Below are 21,590 nucleotides of genomic sequence, written 5' to 3' on the forward strand. Positions count from 1 at the left end.
CTACCACTGAGCTACATCGACACACGGCTAACTTCTCGCAGCGATGCAGAAGTATTCAATGCATTTCAATCATAAAATTTTGATACTTGCTCACCTTGCTTCTCATCACTATTCAGCAATAACGACGCGAAGAACGAATAAAATTGATAAATTGGAGATGAGGGGGTTTGAACCCATGGCCTCTCACATGCGAAGCGAGCGCTCTACCACTGAGCTACATCCCCACACGACATGCTTCTTGCAGCAATGAAGTAATCAATGCATTTCAATCATAAAATTTTGATATTTGCTCACCTTGCTTCTCATCACTATTCAGCAATAACGACGCGAAGAACGAATAAAATTGATAAATTGGAGATGATGGGGTTTGAACCCATGGCCTCTCACATGCGAAGCGAGCGCTCTACCACTGAGCTACATCCCCACACGACATGCTTCTTGCAGCAATGAAGTAATCAATGCATTTCAATCATAAAATTTTGATATTTGCTCACCTTGCTTCTCATCACTATTCAGCAATAACGACGCGAAGAACAAATAAAATTGATAAATTGGAGATGATGGGGTTTGAACCCATATCCTCTCACATGCGAAGCGAGCGCTCTACCACTGAGCTACATCCCCACACGGCTGACTTCTCGCAGCGATGCAGAAGTATTCAATGCATTTCAATCATAAAATTTTGATACTTGCTCAACTTGCTTCTCATCACTATTCAGCAATAACGACGCGACGAACGAATAAAATTGATAAATTGGAGATGATGGTGTTTGAACCCATGGCCTCTCACATGCGAAGCGAGCGCTCTACCACTGAGCTACATCCCCACACGGCTAACTTCTCGCAGCGATGCAGAAGTATTCAATGCATTTCAATCATAAAATTTTGATACTTGCTCACCTTGCTTCTCATCACTATTCAGCAATAACGACGCGAAGAACGAATAAAATTGATAAATTGGAGATGATGGGGTTTGAACCCATGGCCTCTCACATGCGAAGCGAGCGCTCTACCACTGAGCTACATCCCCACACGACATGCTTCTTGCAGCAATGAAGTAATCAATGCATTTCAATCATAAAATTTTGATATTTGCTCACCTTGCCTTTCGTCACTAGTCAGTAATAACCATTACGCTTCGTGTCATACCATTAATGCTTAATTTTATGCGCAGTTCTTTGTTTAATCAATTAATATTTATCTACTAATAGCAACTGCACCCCAAATACAAGCAAGTTATGAAATGTAGGAAAATTTTTGTTTTTTGTCGGGAATATTTATAACTGTAGAATCAATTCATTCTCAATGGGCATGGGTTACTGCACTATTCCAATTTATTTTCAAAATCAAGTGGATTTTTTAGTAGGTCATACAGAGTAGCATACTAAGCGCGATCAATAATCAAATGTCATAATATATTGATTATTCTCCATGTTTAAAAACTTCCTAAATAAGGCAAGTTAATTTTTGGAATCGAACATGTCTATAAATATCAAATATCAACCGCTAAACATGATATAATGAATAAAATTCGGGTAGCAGTTATTATTTCAAAATATAAAGGCATACGATGTCGAATTTTGAACAAGCTTCTTTAGAGAAATCTATTACCTCTCCTATCGTGTTTGCATGATCATTCAAATGCGAAATGATTATTCATTCACCATTGAACATGACCATTCAAATGCTTAAAAAATTATAAAAATGGAGATGATGGTGTTTGAACCCATGGCCTCTCACATGCGAAGCGAGCGCTCTACCACTGAGCTACATCCCCACACGGCTAACTTCTCGCAGCGATGCAGAAGTATTCAATGCATTTCAATCATAAAATTTTGATACTTGCTCACCTTGCTTCTCATCACTATTCAGCAATAACGACGCGAAGAACGAATAAAATTGATAAATTGGAGATGATGGGGTTTGAACCCATGGCCTCTCACATGCGAAGCGAGCGCTCTACCACTGAGCTACATCCCCACACGACATGCTTCTTGCAGCAATGAAGTAATCAATGCATTTCAATCATAAAATTTTGATATTTGCTCACCTTGCCTTTCGTCACTAGTCAGTAATAACCATTACGCTTCGTGTCATACCATTAATGCTTAATTTTATGCGCAGTTCTTTGTTTAATCAATTAATATTTATCTACTAATAGCAACTGCACCCCAAATACAAGCAAGTTATGAAATGTAGGAAAATTTTTGTTTTTTGTCGGGAATATTTATAACTGTAGAATCAATTCATTCTCAATGGGCATGGGTTACTGCACTATTCCAATTTATTTTCAAAATCAAGTGGATTTTTTAGTAGGTCATACAGAGTAGCATACTAAGCGCGATCAATAATCAAATGTCATAATATATTGATTATTCTCCATGTTTAAAAACTTCCTAAATAAGGCAAGTTAATTTTTGGAATCGAACATGTCTATAAATATCAAATATCAACCGCTAAACATGATATAATGAATAAAATTCGGGTAGCAGTTATTATTTCAAAATATAAAGGCATACGATGTCGAATTTTGAACAAGCTTCTTTAGAGAAATCTATTACCTCTCCTATCGTGTTTGCATGATCATTCAAATGCGAAATGATTATTCATTCACCATTGAACATGACCATTCAAATGCTTAAAAAATTATAAAAATGGAGATGATGGTGTTTGAACCCATGGCCTCTCACATGCGAAGCGAGCGCTCTACCACTGAGCTACATCCCCACACGGCTAACTTCTCGCAGCGATGCAGAAGTATTCAATGCATTTCAATCATAAAATTTTGATACTTGCTCACCTTGCTTCTCATCACTATTCAGCAATAACGACGCGAAGAACGAATAAAATTGATAAATTGGAGATGATGGGGTTTGAACCCATGGCCTCTCACATGCGAAGCGAGCGCTCTACCACTGAGCTACATCCCCACACGACATGCTTCTTGCAGCAATGAAGTAATCAATGCATTTCAATCATAAAATTTTGATATTTGCTCACCTTGCCTTTCGTCACTAGTCAGTAATTAATGGTATTACGCTTCGTGTCATACCATTAATGCTTAATTTTATGCGCAGTTCTTTGTTTAATCAATTAATATTTATCTACTAATAGCAACTGCACCCCAAATACAAGCAAGTTATGAAATGTAGGAAAATTTTTGTTTTTTGTCGGGAATATTTATAACTGTAGAATCAATTCATTCTCAATGGGCATGGGTTACTGCACTATTCCAATTTATTTTCAAAATCAAGTGGATTTTTTAGTAGGTCATACAGAGTAGCATACTAAGCGCGATCAATAATCAAATGTCATAATATATTGATTATTCTCCATGTTTAAAAACTTCCTAAATAAGGCAAGTTAATTTTTGGAATCGAACATGTCTATAAATATCAAATATCAACCGCTAAACATGATATAATGAATAAAATTCGGGTAGCAGTTATTATTTCAAAATATAAAGGCATACGATGTCGAATTTTGAACAAGCTTCTTTAGAGAAATCTATTACCTCTCCTATCGTGTTTGCATGATCATTCAAATGCGAAATGATTATTCATTCACCATTGAACATGACCATTCAAATGCTTAAAAAATTATAAAAATGGAGATGATGGGGTTTGAACCCATGGCCTCTCACATGCGAAGCGAGCGCTTTACCACTGAGCTACATCCCCACACGGCTAACTTCTCGCAGCGATGCAGAAGTATTCAATGCATTTCAATCATAAAATTTTGATACTTGCTCACCTTGCTTCTCATCACTATTCAGCAATAACGACGCGAAGAACGAATAAAATTGATAAATTGGAGATGATGGGGTTTGAACCCATGGCCTCTCACATGCGAAGCGAGCGCTCTACCACTGAGCTACATCCCCACACGGCTAACTTCTCGCAGCGATGCAGAAGTATTCAATGCATTTCAATCATAAAATTTTGATACTTGCTCAACTTGCTTCTCATCACTATTCAGCAATAACGACGCGAAGAACGAATAAAATTGATAAATTGGAGATGATGGGGTTTGAACCCATGGCCTCTCACATGCGAAGCGAGCGCTCTACCACTGAGCTACATCCCCACACGACATGCTTCTTGCAGCAATGAAGTAATCAATGCATTTCAATCATAAAATTTTGATATTTGCTCACCTTGCCTTTCGTCACTAGTCAGTAATAACCATTACGCTTCGTGTCATACCATTAATGCTTAATTTTATGCGCAGTTCTTTGTTTAATCAATTAATATTTATCTACTAATAGCAACTACACCCCAAATACAAGCAAGTTATGAAATGTAGGAAAATTTTTGTTTTTTGTCGGGAATATTTATAACTGTAGAATCAATTCATTCTCAATGGGCATGGGTTACTGCACTATTCCAATTTATTTTCAAAATCAAGTGGATTTTTTAGTAGGTCATACAGAGTAGCATACTAAGCGCGATCAATAATCAAATGTCATAATATATTGATTATTCTCCATGTTTAAAAACTTCCTAAATAAGGCAAGTTAATTTTTGGAATCGAACATGTCTATAAATATCAAATATCAACCGCTAAACATGATATAATGAATAAAATTCGGGTAGCAGTTATTATTTCAAAATATAAAGGCATACGATGTCGAATTTTGAACAAGCTTCTTTAGAGAAATCTATTACCTCTCCTATCGTGTTTGCATGATCATTCAAATGCGAAATGATTATTCATTCACCATTGAACATGACCATTCAAATGCTTAAAAAATTATAAAAATGGAGATGATGGGGTTTGAACCCATGGCCTCTCACATGCGAAGCGAGCGCTTTACCACTGAGCTACATCCCCACACGGCTAACTTCTCGCAGCGATGCAGAAGTATTCAATGCATTTCAATCATAAAATTTTGATACTTGCTCAACTTGCTTCTCATCACTATTCAGCAATAACGACGCGAAGAACGAATAAAATTGATAAATTGGAGATGATGGGGTTTGAACCCATGGCCTCTCACATGCGAAGCGAGCGCTCTACCACTGAGCTACATCCCCACACGGCTAACTTCTCGCAGCGATGCAGAAGTATTCAATGCATTTCAATCATAAAATTTTGATACTTGCTCAACTTGCTTCTCATCACTATTCAGCAATAACGACGCGAAGAACGAATAAAATTGATAAATTGGAGATGATGGGGTTTGAATCCATGGCCTCTCACATGCGAAGCGAGCGCTCTACCACTGAGCTACATCCCCACACGGCTGACTTCTCGCAGCGATGCAGAAGTATTCAATGCATTTCAATCATAAAATTTTGATACTTGCTCAACTTGCTTCTCATCACTATTCAGCAATAACGACGCGAAGAATGAATAAAATTGATAAATTGGAGATGATGGGGTTTGAACACATGGCCTCTCACATGCGAAGCGAGCGCTCTACCACTGAGCTACATCCCCACACGGCTAACTTCTCGCAGCGATGCAGAAGTATTCAATGCATTTCAATCATAAAATTTTGATACTTGCTCAACTTGCTTCTCATCACTATTCAGCAATAACGACGCGAAGAACGAATAAAATTGATAAATTGGAGATGATGGGGTTTGAACCCATGGCCTCTCACATGCGAAGCGAGCGCTCTACCACTGAGCTACATCCCCACACGACATGCTTCTTGCAGCAATGAAGTAATCAATGCATTTCAATCATAAAATTTTGATATTTGCTCACCTTGCCTTTCGTCACTAGTCAGTAATAACCATTACGCTTCGTGTCATACCATTAATGCTTAATTTTATGCGCAGTTCTTTGTTTAATCAATTAATATTTATCTACTAATAGCAACTGCACCCCAAATACAAGCAAGTTATGAAATGTAGGAAAATTTTTGTTTTTTGTCGGGAATATTTATAACTGTAGAATCAATTCATTCTCAATGGGCATGGGTTACTGCACTATTCCAATTTATTTTCAAAATCAAGTGGATTTTTTAGTAGGTCATACAGAGTAGCATACTAAGCGTGATCAATAATCAAATGTCATAATATATTGATTATTCTCCATGTTTAAAAACTTCCTAAATAAGGCAAGTTAATTTTTGGAATCGAACATGTCTATAAATATCAAATATCAACCGCTAAACATGATATAATGAATAAAATTCGGGTAGCAGTTATTATTTCAAAATATAAAGGCATACGATGTCGAATTTTGAACAAGCTTCTTTAGAGAAATCTATTACCTCTCCTATCGTGTTTGCATGATCATTCAAATGCGAAATGATTATTCATTCACCATTGAACATGACCATTCAAATGCTTAAAAAATTATAAAAATGGAGATGATGGGGTTTGAACCCATGGCCTCTCACATGCGAAGCGAGCGCTTTACCACTGAGCTACATCCCCACACGGCTAACTTCTCGCAGCGATGCAGAAGTATTCAATGCATTTCAATCATAAAATTTTGATACTTGCTCACCTTGCTTCTCATCACTATTCAGCAATAACGACGCGAAGAACGAATAAAATTGATAAATTGGAGATGATGGGGTTTGAACCCATGGCCTCTCACATGCGAAGCGAGCGCTCTACCACTGAGCTACATCCCCACACGACTTAAGGTTGTCACAATAGAAATGATAAATATGCTTTAATCGTGAAACGGAATTTGTATTTGCTCACCTTTCTTCTCATTATACTGAATACGCGGTTTTCTCCAATTATGCTGAATTAGAGAGCATGCAAATGTCTTAGCTTAAAGTCATTTAAATTAAGATTTAGAAAGATTAAGGTATGTGGTTATGTTGAAAAATTCATTCGTGGTGAAATTTGAATTTTTTTCTTTAATGTTTTTAAGTTCTGTGGAATTTTCTTTATAAGACCGTTTGAATTTTCTTATATAAGTTATTCTATGTTATTCTTTGGGAAGTTATGTTCCTTTTTAATTACTTTTGCTTAAGATTGCCAATTTATGCTATTTGTTTCTAATTAATGTCTTCAAATATTAATTTGTGCCTATTTATTTTATTAAAAACGTCATCAATTAAAATCTAATGTATACTTCTTGTTCAAATTTGTTAAAATTATTCGTCCTAAGCTAAAAAATAAGCTAAAAGTTTTTTTAGAAAAAAATTACGGTTGTTTTCATGTTTCACAATGATTAGAAAAAAATTGAAAACGCCATATTATTCATTAGTTAAACTCGAATATTCAAAGACATAAAAAGGTCATTTCTATTTCTCGCACACCATTAATGCTTGGTTTCATTTATAATTCGTTTTTTAGTCAAACCTTTTTATTTTTCTCCAGCAACTGAAACATATAATTTTCAAAATATGGCTATAAACAGCCATATTGTGAAAAATTAACAAAACTATTTTGAAAGAATATATAATTTTGGAAACAATGGAGTCAATCCATATGCACCTAAGTAATACAAAGCCCGCTTTTATAATTTTTCAAAATTCAGGAGCTTTTGCAAGAGATTTTTACATCACAGTGTAATACAAAATGCAGTTATTTGCTAAATAACATGCTCAGTTACGTCATGTGACATTGAGAGAGCGAGAATTGATTCCTTTAAATTGTCTTTCGGATACAAAATATATATATATAGTTATCAACAAAAACATGAAAATTGAAAATACGATTAATACGTGTGTCCGACTTCTTCTAGAATAAAAAACTTCATTTTCATTCGTCTTCATATCAATGAACACAATAATTCTAACAATAAAAAAAAAAAAAAAAAAAAAAAACTAGAATATATTTTTAAAATTGGTATATAACCATTTTAGGAACAACGTAGTCCTGTGTCAAATTTTGGTCGAAATTCATCAAAGAAAATTTTGTCTGCTTCTCTACGTGTGTATAAGAACGATTATTTAAAATTGAAATAAGTGAGTGGAATTAAATTCATTTTTTATTTCCCGTTAGAATTGTAAATCTCTAGCAGCTTTTGAAGTCAATGAGTTGATAATACTTCGGTTTATCTGTCTGCACGTATATGAATGTAAAAATTCAACTATGCAATAATCTAGATGGACAAACTTTAATTTCTGAACTTTATGTCCAAACTAAATTTGAAATCGAATTTTAATCCAACTCCATCAACAGGTTGATCCGTATGTTTGTATAAATGGTTCCCATATAGCTAGGAAAGTAACACGTATCTATAATAAAGTGACTATGCTCTATTTATTGAGACAAGTTACAGCGCCCCTAGCGATGGAATAAGAAAGTTGCAAAAAACAACTAAAAAAATAAAGGATATCGGCCAAAAACACACACAAAAAATTTCATAGAGTTATCTGTAAAACTGGAGGGGAGATTTAAGATAAAAATTATAAACTTCCGTGACTTCAAAAATGTATTCCCCAGTATTATCATATAGTTTTTCGAGCTAAGCAAAAGCGAAATAAAATTTAAGTAACGAAGAAAATAAACAAAAAAAAAAAAAAAAAAAAAAAATTTAAAAATCTGAAAAACGCACTGGGAGGAGGGAGAATCTGATAACACATTTTTTTTTTTTTCATTTTAAAATGAACTCTTTTTTCAATTTATGGAAATTTCAGAACTTTAATCTCAAATACTTCCGCCAATTTTACAGATTATTCCATGAACTTTTTTTTCCTGTGTTTTTATTAAAACATATATTTTTTCTAATCGAATTTTTTTGCAGATCTCTTTCATTAATTGTCAAATCCTTATTTTGCCAAGGACCTTTAATTTGTCTTAATAAATTCAATATACTCATTTTACTATACGTACACGTTACTTCGCTACTATACAAAAAGTCGATATGAATTTAAATATTGTTTTGGCACAAAAACGAAAATTAGTTTCAAATTTATCACTCATTTTTTTAAAAAAAATAGTAAAAAGCCCAAATTATACTCTCGTTTTTTTTTTTTTTAATCTATAGTATAAGCAAAAATCGAAACAAAAAAAATTTCAAATAAAAATAAATATTCTGGGGGATAAATCTCACGTTAGTCCTTTATACATCTAAATCCATAATTTAAAATATTTCCACCGATTTTAAACTTTAGTCGCACATAATTTTTAAACAGAAAAGGGCTATTACAAAAATTTGTTGATTTTTTTTTAATCGACTAGTACGAAGTTTCCTTTATTCTTCGTCTTTATTAAATTTTCATTTATCATCTGGATTGCATTCAACATGCAAACAAGCAGAGGTATTCTTTCATACGGTGTATAAATACAAATCTTTGACATTTCTCCCAGCCTCCTTGAAATTACTTTAATTTCACTTGTAATGATTAATTATCACAATCGCAAAACACTATTTATTAATAAAATAAGAAAACGCGGGTTTAAAATTTTATCTTTAAGAATTATTAAAATCAGAAATATTTTATTGCATTTCTCAGAACACAAGGGAAGATAGCTTCACTGAAAAATATGAAAATGGAATTGTTTTAGATCTGAAACGATTGGAGATGCTGGGGATCGAACCCAGGGCCTCTCACATGCAAAGCGAGCGCTCTACCACTGAGCTACATCCCCGCACACACAGATTGCTTACTATTAGCATGAAGTAAATTCATTACAGCATAGAGTAATGGTTATAAACTGTTTTAAATTTATTCAGCTGAATCATGCTTTTTCTCTTTCAGCTTTGAGTTAATTCATATATTGATACAACAGTTCAAAATAAAGATGTCGAAAGATCCACCAACGACATATTTAAGTTGGAGTATCCGATGAAAATTACGAAGTGACGACAACAGTATGCTCCTAATATATATATATGGAAAAATGGGAATTTTTGTTAAATCTGATTATTTTCTTGCATTTAAAAAGATTAAAGTAAAAGCATTGATAAGAAAGGGTGGAAATGAAATAGATGCACAGTGATTTACCAGCACAATTTAATGCAAGTACAAAAATAAATTCATATGTATTATTTAAGAAAATAACGATGATATAAAGTGTGTGTTTTCATAACCAGTTTAAACTGGGGAAGTTTTATAAAGTAATTTGATATCATTCCTTTAATAATTTATCCGTCTTGAAAATTATGTTGTAAGAATTTCAGTATTTTCAAGTAATTTAAAGTCATTCAGAATTATATAATTTTATACCAATTTTCAGTTATTCGTTTATTCGCTTTCTCATTAGCATTCTTTTCTCTAACATTCCTTTATGAATAATGAAAACTTTTTTTGCAATTAAAATTAAAGTTAATCACTAAATAAATATGCAGAGATTTTTTTTAAAATTTAAAATGCGTTTTAAACCGTACCGATAATAATGGATTAAGCTACTGCCAAAGAACAACAAAATTACAAGATAAAAAAAGACTGTCAGTTTAACTCCCTATAATTCGTAAGCTTTTATGTAATACGGAAAAAAATGCATTTCATTTTCTTTAAAATTGTGAACTAAAAATGGATGGAGAAATAATAGTAGATAAATAAAAAAAAGATGATATCGAAAACAAACCAAATAGCTGAAATGTCATAAATAATAGTAAGAATTTTATAAATAACATTATAATAATATCATTTCCAGCTTTTCTCATCAGATATATATAGATTGAAACAACGGAATGTAGCAGCTAACATCAACTTGCTCCTTCTCTTAACAAGAATATCACTATGCATTCTTTCTTTGAACTAATGAATTAATTTGGGTTTCAAGCTGTAAGAATTTTTGGTTTTAAAATACAATTTTTCCTCTTTCCGGATATGAAAAAATATATATGTATATAATTTCTCTATGAATTGCTCATAAATTATCCTTTAAAATTTATATTATCTTATATATTATTTCTGTTGCCAATATTCCTTTTTCACAACAAGTAACAAAAGATAAATAAGATTTTAATAAATAGGAATTTCTAAGCACTTATGGTGTAGTTTAGTTGTTTATAATAAAATACATAAGTTGTTAAAAAAATTAATTTAAAACAGAATTAAAACAATAGAGAATTGTACATCATTAATGTAGAATTCTCTAGCACTTTTTCCCCTATTTTATTGAACAACTACTAAAAGGAAAAATCACTTTTTCTGGGGAGGAGAGTTTGGATTACAAAAGATTTACATGGATTTAACAATCAGATAAATTTCAGTACAGATATATCGATCTATATATTTCATTACATAAACAAAATTTTTATTTGAACAGATTGATGCTTTACTGTTGCTATAACCTAATTAATAGAATAATAAGGTTAAGAAATAAATAAAAAAATTTAGTATAAATCATCCAAAAAGATAAATAAACTTTGCAAGATAATCGCTTTCAACAAAATCGTTTGCATTTACTCTCATGATTGAATTATCAACAGCTAACAGAAAAACAATCTTTTAAATAATTTTATATAAATGAAATAGCGGATGTAAAATTAGGTAAAGAGTGATTTTCAAAGAAGTTAAGCATCTTTTATTTTATTTAAATTTTTTTTGTCCATTCTGAATGCATTTTCAACATCCAAAAGAAATGAAATAAAAGAACAGAATTTGTTATTGGCGGGTTAAATTGCATCGTGACTTCTACCCCATTTTGTGCTTAGTTCACAAATTGACACTTTAACCCTTATAGCCCAAATCACTTCCTGTTCTGTGAAATAGGCTGATGCAGTCAATTAAGTAGGCGTTTTGGAAATCCCTAAACTTCATTTTTATCTTTACGACTTCAATCACTTTTAAAGGGTCTTTCGTTGCGGAAACATTGCAAATTTGATAATAAAACAACGCTCATTACACTGAACATTGAGTTATTACATTTTTTCTCTTCAAAATATGGTCAAATTTTTATACCGAAGAAAATTTGATTCAAAATAATATAATTTCCTTTTTATTCATATAACTCTTATCATGATTCAGGTAATTTCACAATTTAAAGCTCATTCAGGTAATTTCGCAATTTAAATTCTTTCATTTGTTATCAACTTATTATGAAAAATCAACTTAGTTGAAATCTTAATTAGTAATAAAGATTATATCTTTTAAGGCGACTATTTTATAAGAAAATAGTTGATCGTCGATGAACAGATATGACAAACATGACACGTGACATTATTCTATAATTTTTGGCGAATAGCTATGTTTGCGCCTGACCTTGCGCAATCATAGCAAAATGAACCTTTTTGATACACCAATTTATAGGTTTTTGTTTGATGGGACCAATTTATACAATAAACAAAAATTTACATTTATATAATTGGGTTGGCATTTTAAAAACAATTAAAAAACGTTCATACCTTTGAAATCCAATAGGAAAGGCATCGCAACTATCATTTGATGATATCTTCTACTGTAGTCTTTGCAGTAGTTTCGTAATCCTTATTTTACTACTCTTTTAATTCAACAGCCTTATAAAACTTTATTATTTTGCTAAAGCAAGCGCACATTCTCAATTAGCGCAAACCCTAAATTGTTCTGAAGATTCATATAATGCATTCTCAATTATAAAATTATTTAATGAATTACGTAGTTAACAATATTCTCAACCCTCAAGTTATTTAATAAATTGGTAATTTACAAAGCCTGTTTTTTTTTTAATTTTCTAAATATTCAACGATTTATTAGCCTACATTGAAGTAAATCCCATGTAACATTTAACGCATGAAAAAGTGCAATTATTTTGGTCAATTCAGTTATTTGAAATTTCAAAAATAGGTTCCAATTTTGAATTGAAAAGTGACTACAACTCGATTCAAATCTTCCACATTTTAGGGACTCACACTTGGAAGCAACGCACATGAAATTTAATAAATATTTTAGGAAATTCTATTCAAAAATAATCAGAAAAACAATATAATGCCCAAGTTACCAAGGAAAATTTGTAATTTTTAGAAACAACGACTAATAAATCACCAATGTATATGATTTGGTGTTTCTCAGTCTATTTCAAGTACTTCCTGTATAATTTCCTTTACAGAGATGTCTATAATGATGCGATGATTAACTATCTACTCAATGAACCCAGCACCATTGTTTTACAATTCTTAGATGGTTCGAAAATATACTGGATAATCTGACCAGATCACTGCATTGTGTTATCCACAACTTATTTTCGTATTCTCTATTGTAATCAGTTCAATAATAAACATATTTTTGCTTTCAAATATTTCCGCACGTGTGGAAGAACTAATAATTTTGTTTTCGAACACTTTCTTTTTTTTCACACTATTTTTGAGTGTGTATCGAATTTAAGCAGTAGTTCTCAGACTGTTATATTCTTAGTCAATTGTATTTCAATCCGGACCTTACAGGAGAAGGAAAATAAACAAATAAATAGAGGAAAACGCCAAATTTTTCAATTAATTAACTGGTCAGGCTGCATTTTATTTTTGAATAAGAAAAGCAGCCTTGTTTAAGAGAAGTAACTTAAAAATTCGTCAAAATAAAAAAAAAAGGTAATTGCCCAGATAATCTTTGGATTTCTTTTTTATAATAATAATAAAGCAGTTATCTCTTCAGGGCAAAATTTTTGCTTATCGTTTGGCTCAAACGAAATTAAAATGAACTAATTTGAAAGCAATTACAGTTTTTATTTTTTTCTTAAATTTTATCCTAAACTACTTCTGAACCAGTAAATTTAAATTCCCATTTTGAAATAAGTTTCTATAACGAAAAGAAAATTATTAAAAAAGAGCAAGAAATTAAATAATTTCTCAGAAATAATTGAAAACCTTCTAAAATTATTCGAATTGCCATATATATTTATATGTGGATCATCTAAGATCTTAACCCACAAACTCAAATTGTTTTGCTTCCTAATTGATATTTTAATTATATTTTAAAATGCATCAAATTTAAATTCTCTTTGTTTGGCTAGTCAAAAATAATAAGGAAGAAATTAAGGCTGCCATAAATTTAAATTGTATGTATGATTATTTTTAAAATATGTGTATATATACCTACGGCGTTATTATTGGGAGTTCATAATTAAAATTTCAAATGAATAGATTATAATAGTCAATTATATTTATTTTTAAAGGATAGGGAATATTTAACATTTTTTTCCCCTGTAAATAGGCTCAAAAACTCTTTCTAGTTGATTCTAGATTATAGATTCACATATCAGAGAATACAGTTAGAACGTGAATCGTGTGAATAAAAAGAAATACACTTTATTTTTGAAGAAATAAGGAAATCGTGAAAAATAATTGCCAATGAGAATTTGAAGTGATTGCAATTTCTAAAACAATTAATAAAAGTCGGTTGATTTAATTTCTTATTTTACTTAATATTAGATAAAAAAATTTATAGATTATTTCAAAATATCATTCTATTAAGAATAATTAAGCGAGACTCTGATAGAACAACATTTTATAAAATTAAATTTGTTTCCAATTTTTGCATATATCGAACATTGTGATACTATATATATGCTGTATTTAGTTCCATTTCAGAAATATTTGAAATTTCAATTTAATTATTTTGGGGGGAATTTTGGATTTAAATATTTTCTTTCATAAGATTCCTGCATTTAGTTGTATATCAAACTTTCTATATTAACAACAAATTTTTGTCAATGAAAAATTCTGATTTCAAATTACACTCTTATTTATAGTCAATGACTACCCGAATCGACAATTCGTAGAAAGCTATAGGCGGTCGAATTACAGCTGAATAAAGGAAATCGTTTTATGAGCTAAAGTCTGTAAAAAGAATTCGTTTTGTCTTCAATATGGAGTTACCTAATACAAAAGAACAGAAATTATTTTCCTTGATTTTATTTTACGCGCAATGCAAGTTTGGAAATATTTATTTTGAGAAAAAAAACAATAAATTAAAAATTAAAAAAAAAACATGAGGACTTTATGAGCTTTTTTCTTTTTTTCAAAATAGCAATGAATTTTTCGCGTTCAATGTCCTTGAAAAACTCTGAAAGACAAAAGTCAAATTTCTTACCATCATCGAAAAATCGCCAGGTCTGTTCACAATTGGTGTATTTTTAAAGCTTACCGTATAAACGCCCATTAAATCTGTGGAAGTTTCTTACATGGATGAGAAATAAAATTCACAATTTTCTTAGTTAAATACAATTCATATATTGCTGTTCAGATTTATAAAATTGCTCTTAAACGCAGTGTAGGCCTCACACCTGTGGGGAAGGCTTATAAACCAGTTAACAGATACGCTGCACGAGCAATTGCTTTTGTATCATGGTCATGTTATTGGACTGCTAACCACAAGGTCCCAGGTTCTATCCTCACGCATCACACATCCGCCACATTGGTGACCCGGACGTACATCACACATCCGCCACACACCTAATAACCATTCACCAAAATTTGGCCTTACACATAAAAAATCAAATCTTTATGTAATATCACCTCCACTTAGAATAGATTTGCAATCTGAATAATCTAACATAAATATAGAATTAAAGTATACTTGGTTGATTCAACTATCTTCCATTCCTTAAGTAACGACAATTTTGTATGCATTCGTCTTTACTTAAGGAACGACAGATGCATACATTATCATTGCAGAAAGTTGTATAGGTTATTTCTCAAACTCAATTTTGTATTTTAATGTAAAACAATTTTCTTCTTCCACGGAATAAAAATATTGCCTATGTCTTACTATTACTTATTCCACCTGTTTAGTGTTACTTATTCTAAGCTATAGTAGATAAATTTATGAACATATTCCATTTCTGATCTAAGAAATCTACGAAATAACTTTTGTCAAAACTTTAAAAAAAGGATTGGATTCTAATAGGCGTTTCTAATATTTTAAAAAAGGGATCATCATTCATGAATACAGCCTAAATCTCTATATTTTAAAATTCCTTTATTATACACACACACGATATGTAGCAATGAAGCACTTTATTGTTTCTTAAGAATGCCTTTATGGCACATCCAATTAGAATTGACAATTTTTGTACATAAAAATTGTTGAATTTTTATCATTCATGTTGAAAAAAATACCTATTTTTATAAACAATAGAAAAATTTAGCTTAATTGAGCATAAACTGGTGAATTGTTATCACAATTTATCCATAAAAAAATTAGTATTTAAAGACATAAATTAGCAGTAAAGCAAAATAGCATAAATTAGAAGTTTTGAAAAAAACCAAAAAAAAAAAAAAAAAGGAATGTAACTTTTCAAAGAATAGCCATAGAATAACTTACACAACAAATTTCAAATGATCTTATAAACAAGACTCTACAAAACTTAATAATATTAAAGAAAAAAATTAAATTTCGGAAAGAATAAATTTTTTAACATGGAAACGTAATTTAATCTTTCTAAATCTTAATTTCAATGACTTTAAGCGAAGACATTTGCAAGCTCTCTAATTCACCATAATTGGAGAAAACCGCGTATTCAGTATAATGAGAAGAAAGGTGAGCAAATATTAATACGTTTTACGATTAAAGCATATTTATCATTTCTATTGTGACAACCTTAAAATGTGTGGGGATGTAGCTCAGTGGTAGAGCGCTCGCTTCGCATGTGAGAGGCCATGGGTTCAAACCCCATCATCTCCAGTTTTTTTTTTTTTTTTTTTTTTGGCATTTGAATGGTCAGGATCAATGATGAATGATTGAATAATCATTTCGCATTTGAATGATCATGCATATACGATAGGAGAGGTAATAGATTTCTCTAAAGAATCTTGTTCAAAATTTGACCTCTTATGCAGTTACATTATAAAAAAAAAAATTGTTCAACCGCTCTTAGTATGCTACTTAGCAGGCACTCCTAAAAAAATCCACTTAATTTAAAAAATAATTTGGAATAGCGCAGTAATCCATGTCCCATGAGAATGAATTGACTCTACAGATGTAAATTTTCTCGACTTAAAACCAAACTTTTCCTACATTTCAAATATGCGTGTATTCGAAACCCAGATGCGATTGGTAGTTAAATATTAATTGACTAAATAAGGAATTGTTTTTAATGGTATGACATGAAGCATAATGGTTATTACTGACTAGTAATGAAAAGCAAGGTGAGTAAATATCAAAATTTTATGATTAAAATACATAGATATTTTATTGGTGCGAGTAGTTTTTTTCCATATTATATCTTATCTTATCTGTTATACTCCATATTCTTTCTTATTTTTTTATTAAACTAGTTTTATTTTAGGAATTAGTACTTCGATTTATTCAAAAACAAATGCACATTTGAAAAGAAATAAACCATCTAATTTAGTTGCATAAACCTTCGAAACATTTTCATTCATATAAATGAAAATTTCAGTAACATGAATTCGTTTTTACTGATCGTAACAAAATAATACTTTTTTTATCAACGAGGGAAAAAAGGGAGATTACTATTTTGCTTTATTTAAAAGTATTAGTTAGTAAAAATAATTCAGTAAACTATTTTAATCTGAAATATTTCATTACTTTTTTTCAAATTTGTATTTAATATATCAAATAAATTATTCCCTTTTTCTTCTACTAATTGGTGAATTTCTCTCCTATTTTGTTTTTTTATTACAAACACCTGCAGCCGCGAAAGATCTTATGAGTACACATAGTTTACCATGAAATGTTTTTACCCAAGAAGTCAGATTTCGAATGGAGCGACTTAAGAGACCCTTTACTCTGTCAAGAGATCGCTAACTGATGAAAATGCATCTTTTGATTCGCTCTTACACAATATGGCTTTTAAAGTCTCACCCAGTAGCACTTTCGTCTCTCAAACTGAACAGGTAACGAGGTACAATTTCTTTTTATATCGCATATAAGGTCACCTTCCTAGACGATAGTAGAGGTACCTTTCCCTACATTGCAACACAAACGACCCCTTTAAGGCCTCCAACACCTGTGGCTCCAACCCCATCCGTCTACGTTTCCTCACTCTCCTACAAAACTCATGAATGAAGAGTGACTTCCAGAATATACGATTAATCGCATAACGTGGTTGACCCAAATCCAACCCTGTCTAGAAAATGTACACAGTGATCTATAAAAAGTTCCGACCCCAGGCATGAAATGTCGCCATCAATAGCCAGTTTTATAAATATCATTATGTTATTCTTTTCTCTTTCTTTTTTTTTTTTTTTTTTTTTTTTTTTTAGTTTCGTGCAAATGCAGCTGCTATCAGCTGCGGCATCGGTTTCACTTTTTTCCTTCTTCACCAGCAGGTCAATTTTGAACAAGGCGCGCGAAGCGCCACGTGCTGCAGATAACTCTCTCAATCTATGCGTCTATTATGCACGGAAAAAGTCCGATTTCAAAATGAATATATTCATAATTTTAGCTGCTTTAAAGTCTAAAATTGGTTTGATACTGTAAACAAGAAAGATAAATTCAGACTATTAATAAATAGACGGTTTTAGCGACAGGATGGTTGGCAGGGATTAACAGTTACAAACAATTTCATTTAAATATGTTTTGTAACTTAATTTGAGTAACCACTTCAGTAACATATTTTTATGATATTTTTATAGACATATAATTCATACTGCTTTAGAAGTACGAATTATATGTCTTACACCTTTTTTATACTGTTTTCTTACTTTCATAATTTTTATGTCTTACGCCTTACACCTTTCTGTTCATTGTTTTAAATATTTTCTACTTTTCTATCTATACTTTTATATATCCTATTATATCATAGAAAAAAGAAGCAGTGTTTGAAATTGGGCACACTTTAAAATGTTTCGCCCTTGCTTGCTTCTGAAGTTAAAAATTGTAAATAAAACATCATTTCAAAAATTTCATTGGAGGCTTGTGATATATTGAAACTAATCAACATGAAAAATATAAGCCGATTATTAATTCCATCAGCAATAAAAAAAATCCGAGAAGAAATAAATATTATTAGCAACAATAAAAACAATTTCAATTTCTCTTCAAAAATGAAATTTATTGTAAAATAGTTAATTTTAAAAATTAATTAAAAATTAGCAATTAATAGTATAGCAAGTAAATTAATATTAAAATTATATTGTGTATTTTAAGATGGAGAAAAAGTAATTTTTTTCGTTGTAATATTTTTGATAGTCGTTGCAAAAAAAAAAAAAAAAAAAAAAAAAAATGAAGAAAAATTAAAATTTTGATTACCAATTGGAATTTATCGCACAAATAGAATTTTAATTAATAAAAATTATATGTAAAATTTCAAACAAATCGCTCTGAGATAAGCATTTCCATATGCATGTATCCAAAGTATTCATTTCTAAACGTGATACTCTAGATCAATTGGTCTAGCCTAAAAAGTGTCAATACACTTCAAAGTATATATATATACCATCCAAAGTATATATTTCTAAACGTGATACTCTAGATCAATTGGTCTAGCCTAGAAAGTGCCAATACACTCCAAAGTATATATACATACGATCCAAAGTATATATTTCTAAACGTGATACTCTAGATTAATTGGTCTAGCCTAGAAAGTGCCAATACATTCCAAAGTATATATACATACCATCCAAAGTATATATTTCTAAACGTGATACTCTAGATCAATTGGTCAAGCCTAGAAAGTGCCAATACACTCCAAAGTATATATACATACTATGCAAAATGTATATTTCTAAACGTGATACTCGAGATCAAATGGTCTAGCGTAGAAAGTGCCAATACACTCCAAAGTATATATACATACCATCCAAAGTATATATTTCTAAACATGATACTCTAGATCCAATGGTCTAGCGTAGAAAGGGCCAATACACTCCAACGTTTATAAGCATACCATCCAAAGTATATATTTCTGAACGTGATACTCGAGATCAAATGGTCTAGCGTAGAAAGTGCCAATACGCATTCATCTTTATTATTAGTAGAGAAGGTTTCTAACAATAACAAACTACCTGAAACATTCTCCGTGAGACATTCTCGTAAAAGTATGCCCTATGAGATATCTGTATGAGATATCCAGCAAGGACTTGGACCTAGTCCCTTTATTCGATTTCAGTCCAATTTTGGCTCACAAAACCACAGAATTAGTTCCATTTACTCAGTTTGTTTTACTTTTTAATAGCTGCCTTCATATATACACAAGATGGATAGACAAATACGCAAACCTTTGATGGATTTAGTCTAAAATATGATGCTGATATACGATTCGAATGGTAAAATTGTATAAAGCATTTCATTCTTTTAACTAGTGATAACTACTTCAAATGAAACTTAAAAGAATAATTGGGATAATTACAAAATTCTAAAACACGCAAATTAGTAGCTGTCATGTAAGACGCAACAAGCATAAAAAATGTTTTGTAAATATTTTTTGGTTGTGCTTACTTTTTTTTTTTTTTTTTTTTTTTGTTGAAATATTTTTGACTTTATACAGATTTTAAGATCTGCATTCGCATTCAATCTACTTTAAAATTCTTCATTTCCAAAATTTTCTGTAAAATTTGATAGCATATTTAAAATCCATGAATTTTAATCTCTGATTATGTTCTTTCCAGGAAAAATAAATCTACGTTTATTGAGCAAATTATTTATAAATTCATAGCTTTACGGAAAGCGCAATATTTGCACAATTTTTCAACATTTATATAACCTATTTAGAGAACTTTGAATTAAATATGAATGTAATAAATAAAAATACATATTTATTACATATTAAATATTAAACAATAATGTTTTACTTCTCTAACAAATCTCATTTTCTCAGCTCAAATCATTTGTATGGTTTTTATAAGAGGATATTAAAAATCTTTTGACTCTAATCTTTAGTTTCGAATCGTTTTGGAAGCAAAATATTTTGAAACATTCTTTCTTTTTGTAACAGACTATTTTTTGGAAATAAGTAAAATCATTTTTCTTGATTTTAATTTCTTAAATTTCAAACACCTTTCATCAATACAACATTTCTAGAACTTTTCATCATTTAGTCCTAGAAAATTAAAAATAACCTTTTCATTCATTGTATTATAAATATCTTAAATAAAACATGATTTGCAAAATGCAATTCAGTGCAATAGAAAAATAAAAGGAAAATGATGAAATGAATAATTAAATATATATAAAAGATGAAAAATCGGAAGATCAACAATTTTACAATTTGCTTATATATTTGATAAGCACTTAAATTTTTTAAAACTTTTTAATTGCGGATTCACAAAGCGCTTATAAAAAAGAGATTTTGATAAAATATAAATAAATAAACAGAAGCATCACATATAATTGAAATCATACGATGAAAAATCTGCCTTATTTCAGCCACTCCCGTGCCAATACGGGATTGAAATCACTGATTCAGTGGCATACTACTACTTCAATACTGTGCTTAACAAAGTAGTAGAGTCGAATTAAGTACACTCCTATGACGGGATGTACTTCATATGGAGGGAGTGTGAACTGAAACGTGACCTTCGAAATACAAAATCTCAGATATCTCCAAGGTCACGAATAAGCCCAGTGTTTGTGTTTATGTCTCCAGTTATCCGCCTTCCACTGTCATGACGAAGATCATTCTAACAATATCCAGAGGTTTAGAATGAAGGAGGGTAGTAAATCCATTAAGACATTCTGTTTTTAAAAATTATTTTTAAATAACTTTGTAAGGAATTGATGATAATAAAGAAATAAAATTATAAATTAAATAAAAATTATCAGCTTGAATATATTTACTAAAATAATTTTAAATTATATTTCGTCATTGGTCATTTTTAAAAAAAATAAATGGGAGACT

General features: G+C 30.7%; 21 non-coding genes across 21 annotated transcripts; 1 reads left to right on the forward strand and 20 right to left on the reverse strand.

The window, feature by feature from the left end:
- Positions 1-152: 152 nt before the first annotated feature.
- Trnaa-cgc (transfer RNA alanine (anticodon CGC)) lies at positions 153-224 on the reverse strand. The gene has a single exon. It is a non-coding gene; the product is annotated as a tRNA-Ala (tRNA).
- A 128-nt stretch (positions 225-352) lies between these two features.
- Trnaa-cgc (transfer RNA alanine (anticodon CGC)) lies at positions 353-424 on the reverse strand. Its single transcript has one exon. It is a non-coding gene; the product is annotated as a tRNA-Ala (tRNA).
- Positions 425-552: 128 nt separating this feature from the next.
- Trnaa-cgc (transfer RNA alanine (anticodon CGC)) lies at positions 553-624 on the reverse strand. The gene has a single exon. It is a non-coding gene; the product is annotated as a tRNA-Ala (tRNA).
- A 131-nt stretch (positions 625-755) lies between these two features.
- On the reverse strand, positions 756-827 carry Trnaa-cgc (transfer RNA alanine (anticodon CGC)). The gene has a single exon. It is a non-coding gene; the product is annotated as a tRNA-Ala (tRNA).
- Positions 828-958: 131 nt separating this feature from the next.
- Trnaa-cgc (transfer RNA alanine (anticodon CGC)) lies at positions 959-1,030 on the reverse strand. Its single transcript has one exon. It is a non-coding gene; the product is annotated as a tRNA-Ala (tRNA).
- A 675-nt stretch (positions 1,031-1,705) lies between these two features.
- On the reverse strand, positions 1,706-1,777 carry Trnaa-cgc (transfer RNA alanine (anticodon CGC)). The gene has a single exon. It is a non-coding gene; the product is annotated as a tRNA-Ala (tRNA).
- Positions 1,778-1,908: 131 nt separating this feature from the next.
- On the reverse strand, positions 1,909-1,980 carry Trnaa-cgc (transfer RNA alanine (anticodon CGC)). Its single transcript has one exon. It is a non-coding gene; the product is annotated as a tRNA-Ala (tRNA).
- A 675-nt stretch (positions 1,981-2,655) lies between these two features.
- Positions 2,656-2,727, reverse strand: Trnaa-cgc (transfer RNA alanine (anticodon CGC)). Its single transcript has one exon. It is a non-coding gene; the product is annotated as a tRNA-Ala (tRNA).
- A 131-nt stretch (positions 2,728-2,858) lies between these two features.
- On the reverse strand, positions 2,859-2,930 carry Trnaa-cgc (transfer RNA alanine (anticodon CGC)). The gene has a single exon. It is a non-coding gene; the product is annotated as a tRNA-Ala (tRNA).
- Positions 2,931-3,608: 678 nt separating this feature from the next.
- Positions 3,609-3,680, reverse strand: Trnaa-cgc (transfer RNA alanine (anticodon CGC)). The gene has a single exon. It is a non-coding gene; the product is annotated as a tRNA-Ala (tRNA).
- A 131-nt stretch (positions 3,681-3,811) lies between these two features.
- Trnaa-cgc (transfer RNA alanine (anticodon CGC)) lies at positions 3,812-3,883 on the reverse strand. The gene has a single exon. It is a non-coding gene; the product is annotated as a tRNA-Ala (tRNA).
- Positions 3,884-4,014: 131 nt separating this feature from the next.
- Positions 4,015-4,086, reverse strand: Trnaa-cgc (transfer RNA alanine (anticodon CGC)). The gene has a single exon. It is a non-coding gene; the product is annotated as a tRNA-Ala (tRNA).
- Positions 4,087-4,761: 675 nt separating this feature from the next.
- Trnaa-cgc (transfer RNA alanine (anticodon CGC)) lies at positions 4,762-4,833 on the reverse strand. The gene has a single exon. It is a non-coding gene; the product is annotated as a tRNA-Ala (tRNA).
- A 131-nt stretch (positions 4,834-4,964) lies between these two features.
- Positions 4,965-5,036, reverse strand: Trnaa-cgc (transfer RNA alanine (anticodon CGC)). Its single transcript has one exon. It is a non-coding gene; the product is annotated as a tRNA-Ala (tRNA).
- Positions 5,037-5,167: 131 nt separating this feature from the next.
- On the reverse strand, positions 5,168-5,239 carry Trnaa-cgc (transfer RNA alanine (anticodon CGC)). The gene has a single exon. It is a non-coding gene; the product is annotated as a tRNA-Ala (tRNA).
- A 131-nt stretch (positions 5,240-5,370) lies between these two features.
- Positions 5,371-5,442, reverse strand: Trnaa-cgc (transfer RNA alanine (anticodon CGC)). The gene has a single exon. It is a non-coding gene; the product is annotated as a tRNA-Ala (tRNA).
- A 131-nt stretch (positions 5,443-5,573) lies between these two features.
- Positions 5,574-5,645, reverse strand: Trnaa-cgc (transfer RNA alanine (anticodon CGC)). Its single transcript has one exon. It is a non-coding gene; the product is annotated as a tRNA-Ala (tRNA).
- A 675-nt stretch (positions 5,646-6,320) lies between these two features.
- Trnaa-cgc (transfer RNA alanine (anticodon CGC)) lies at positions 6,321-6,392 on the reverse strand. The gene has a single exon. It is a non-coding gene; the product is annotated as a tRNA-Ala (tRNA).
- Positions 6,393-6,523: 131 nt separating this feature from the next.
- Positions 6,524-6,595, reverse strand: Trnaa-cgc (transfer RNA alanine (anticodon CGC)). The gene has a single exon. It is a non-coding gene; the product is annotated as a tRNA-Ala (tRNA).
- A 2,848-nt stretch (positions 6,596-9,443) lies between these two features.
- Positions 9,444-9,515, reverse strand: Trnaa-ugc (transfer RNA alanine (anticodon UGC)). The gene has a single exon. It is a non-coding gene; the product is annotated as a tRNA-Ala (tRNA).
- A 6,884-nt stretch (positions 9,516-16,399) lies between these two features.
- On the forward strand, positions 16,400-16,471 carry Trnaa-cgc (transfer RNA alanine (anticodon CGC)). Its single transcript has one exon. It is a non-coding gene; the product is annotated as a tRNA-Ala (tRNA).
- Positions 16,472-21,590: the final 5,119 nt, after the last annotated feature.

This window comes from Argiope bruennichi, chromosome 4 (genome assembly GCF_947563725.1).
Source record: "Argiope bruennichi chromosome 4, qqArgBrue1.1, whole genome shotgun sequence".
Taxonomy (NCBI): Eukaryota; Metazoa; Arthropoda; class Arachnida; order Araneae; family Araneidae; genus Argiope; species Argiope bruennichi.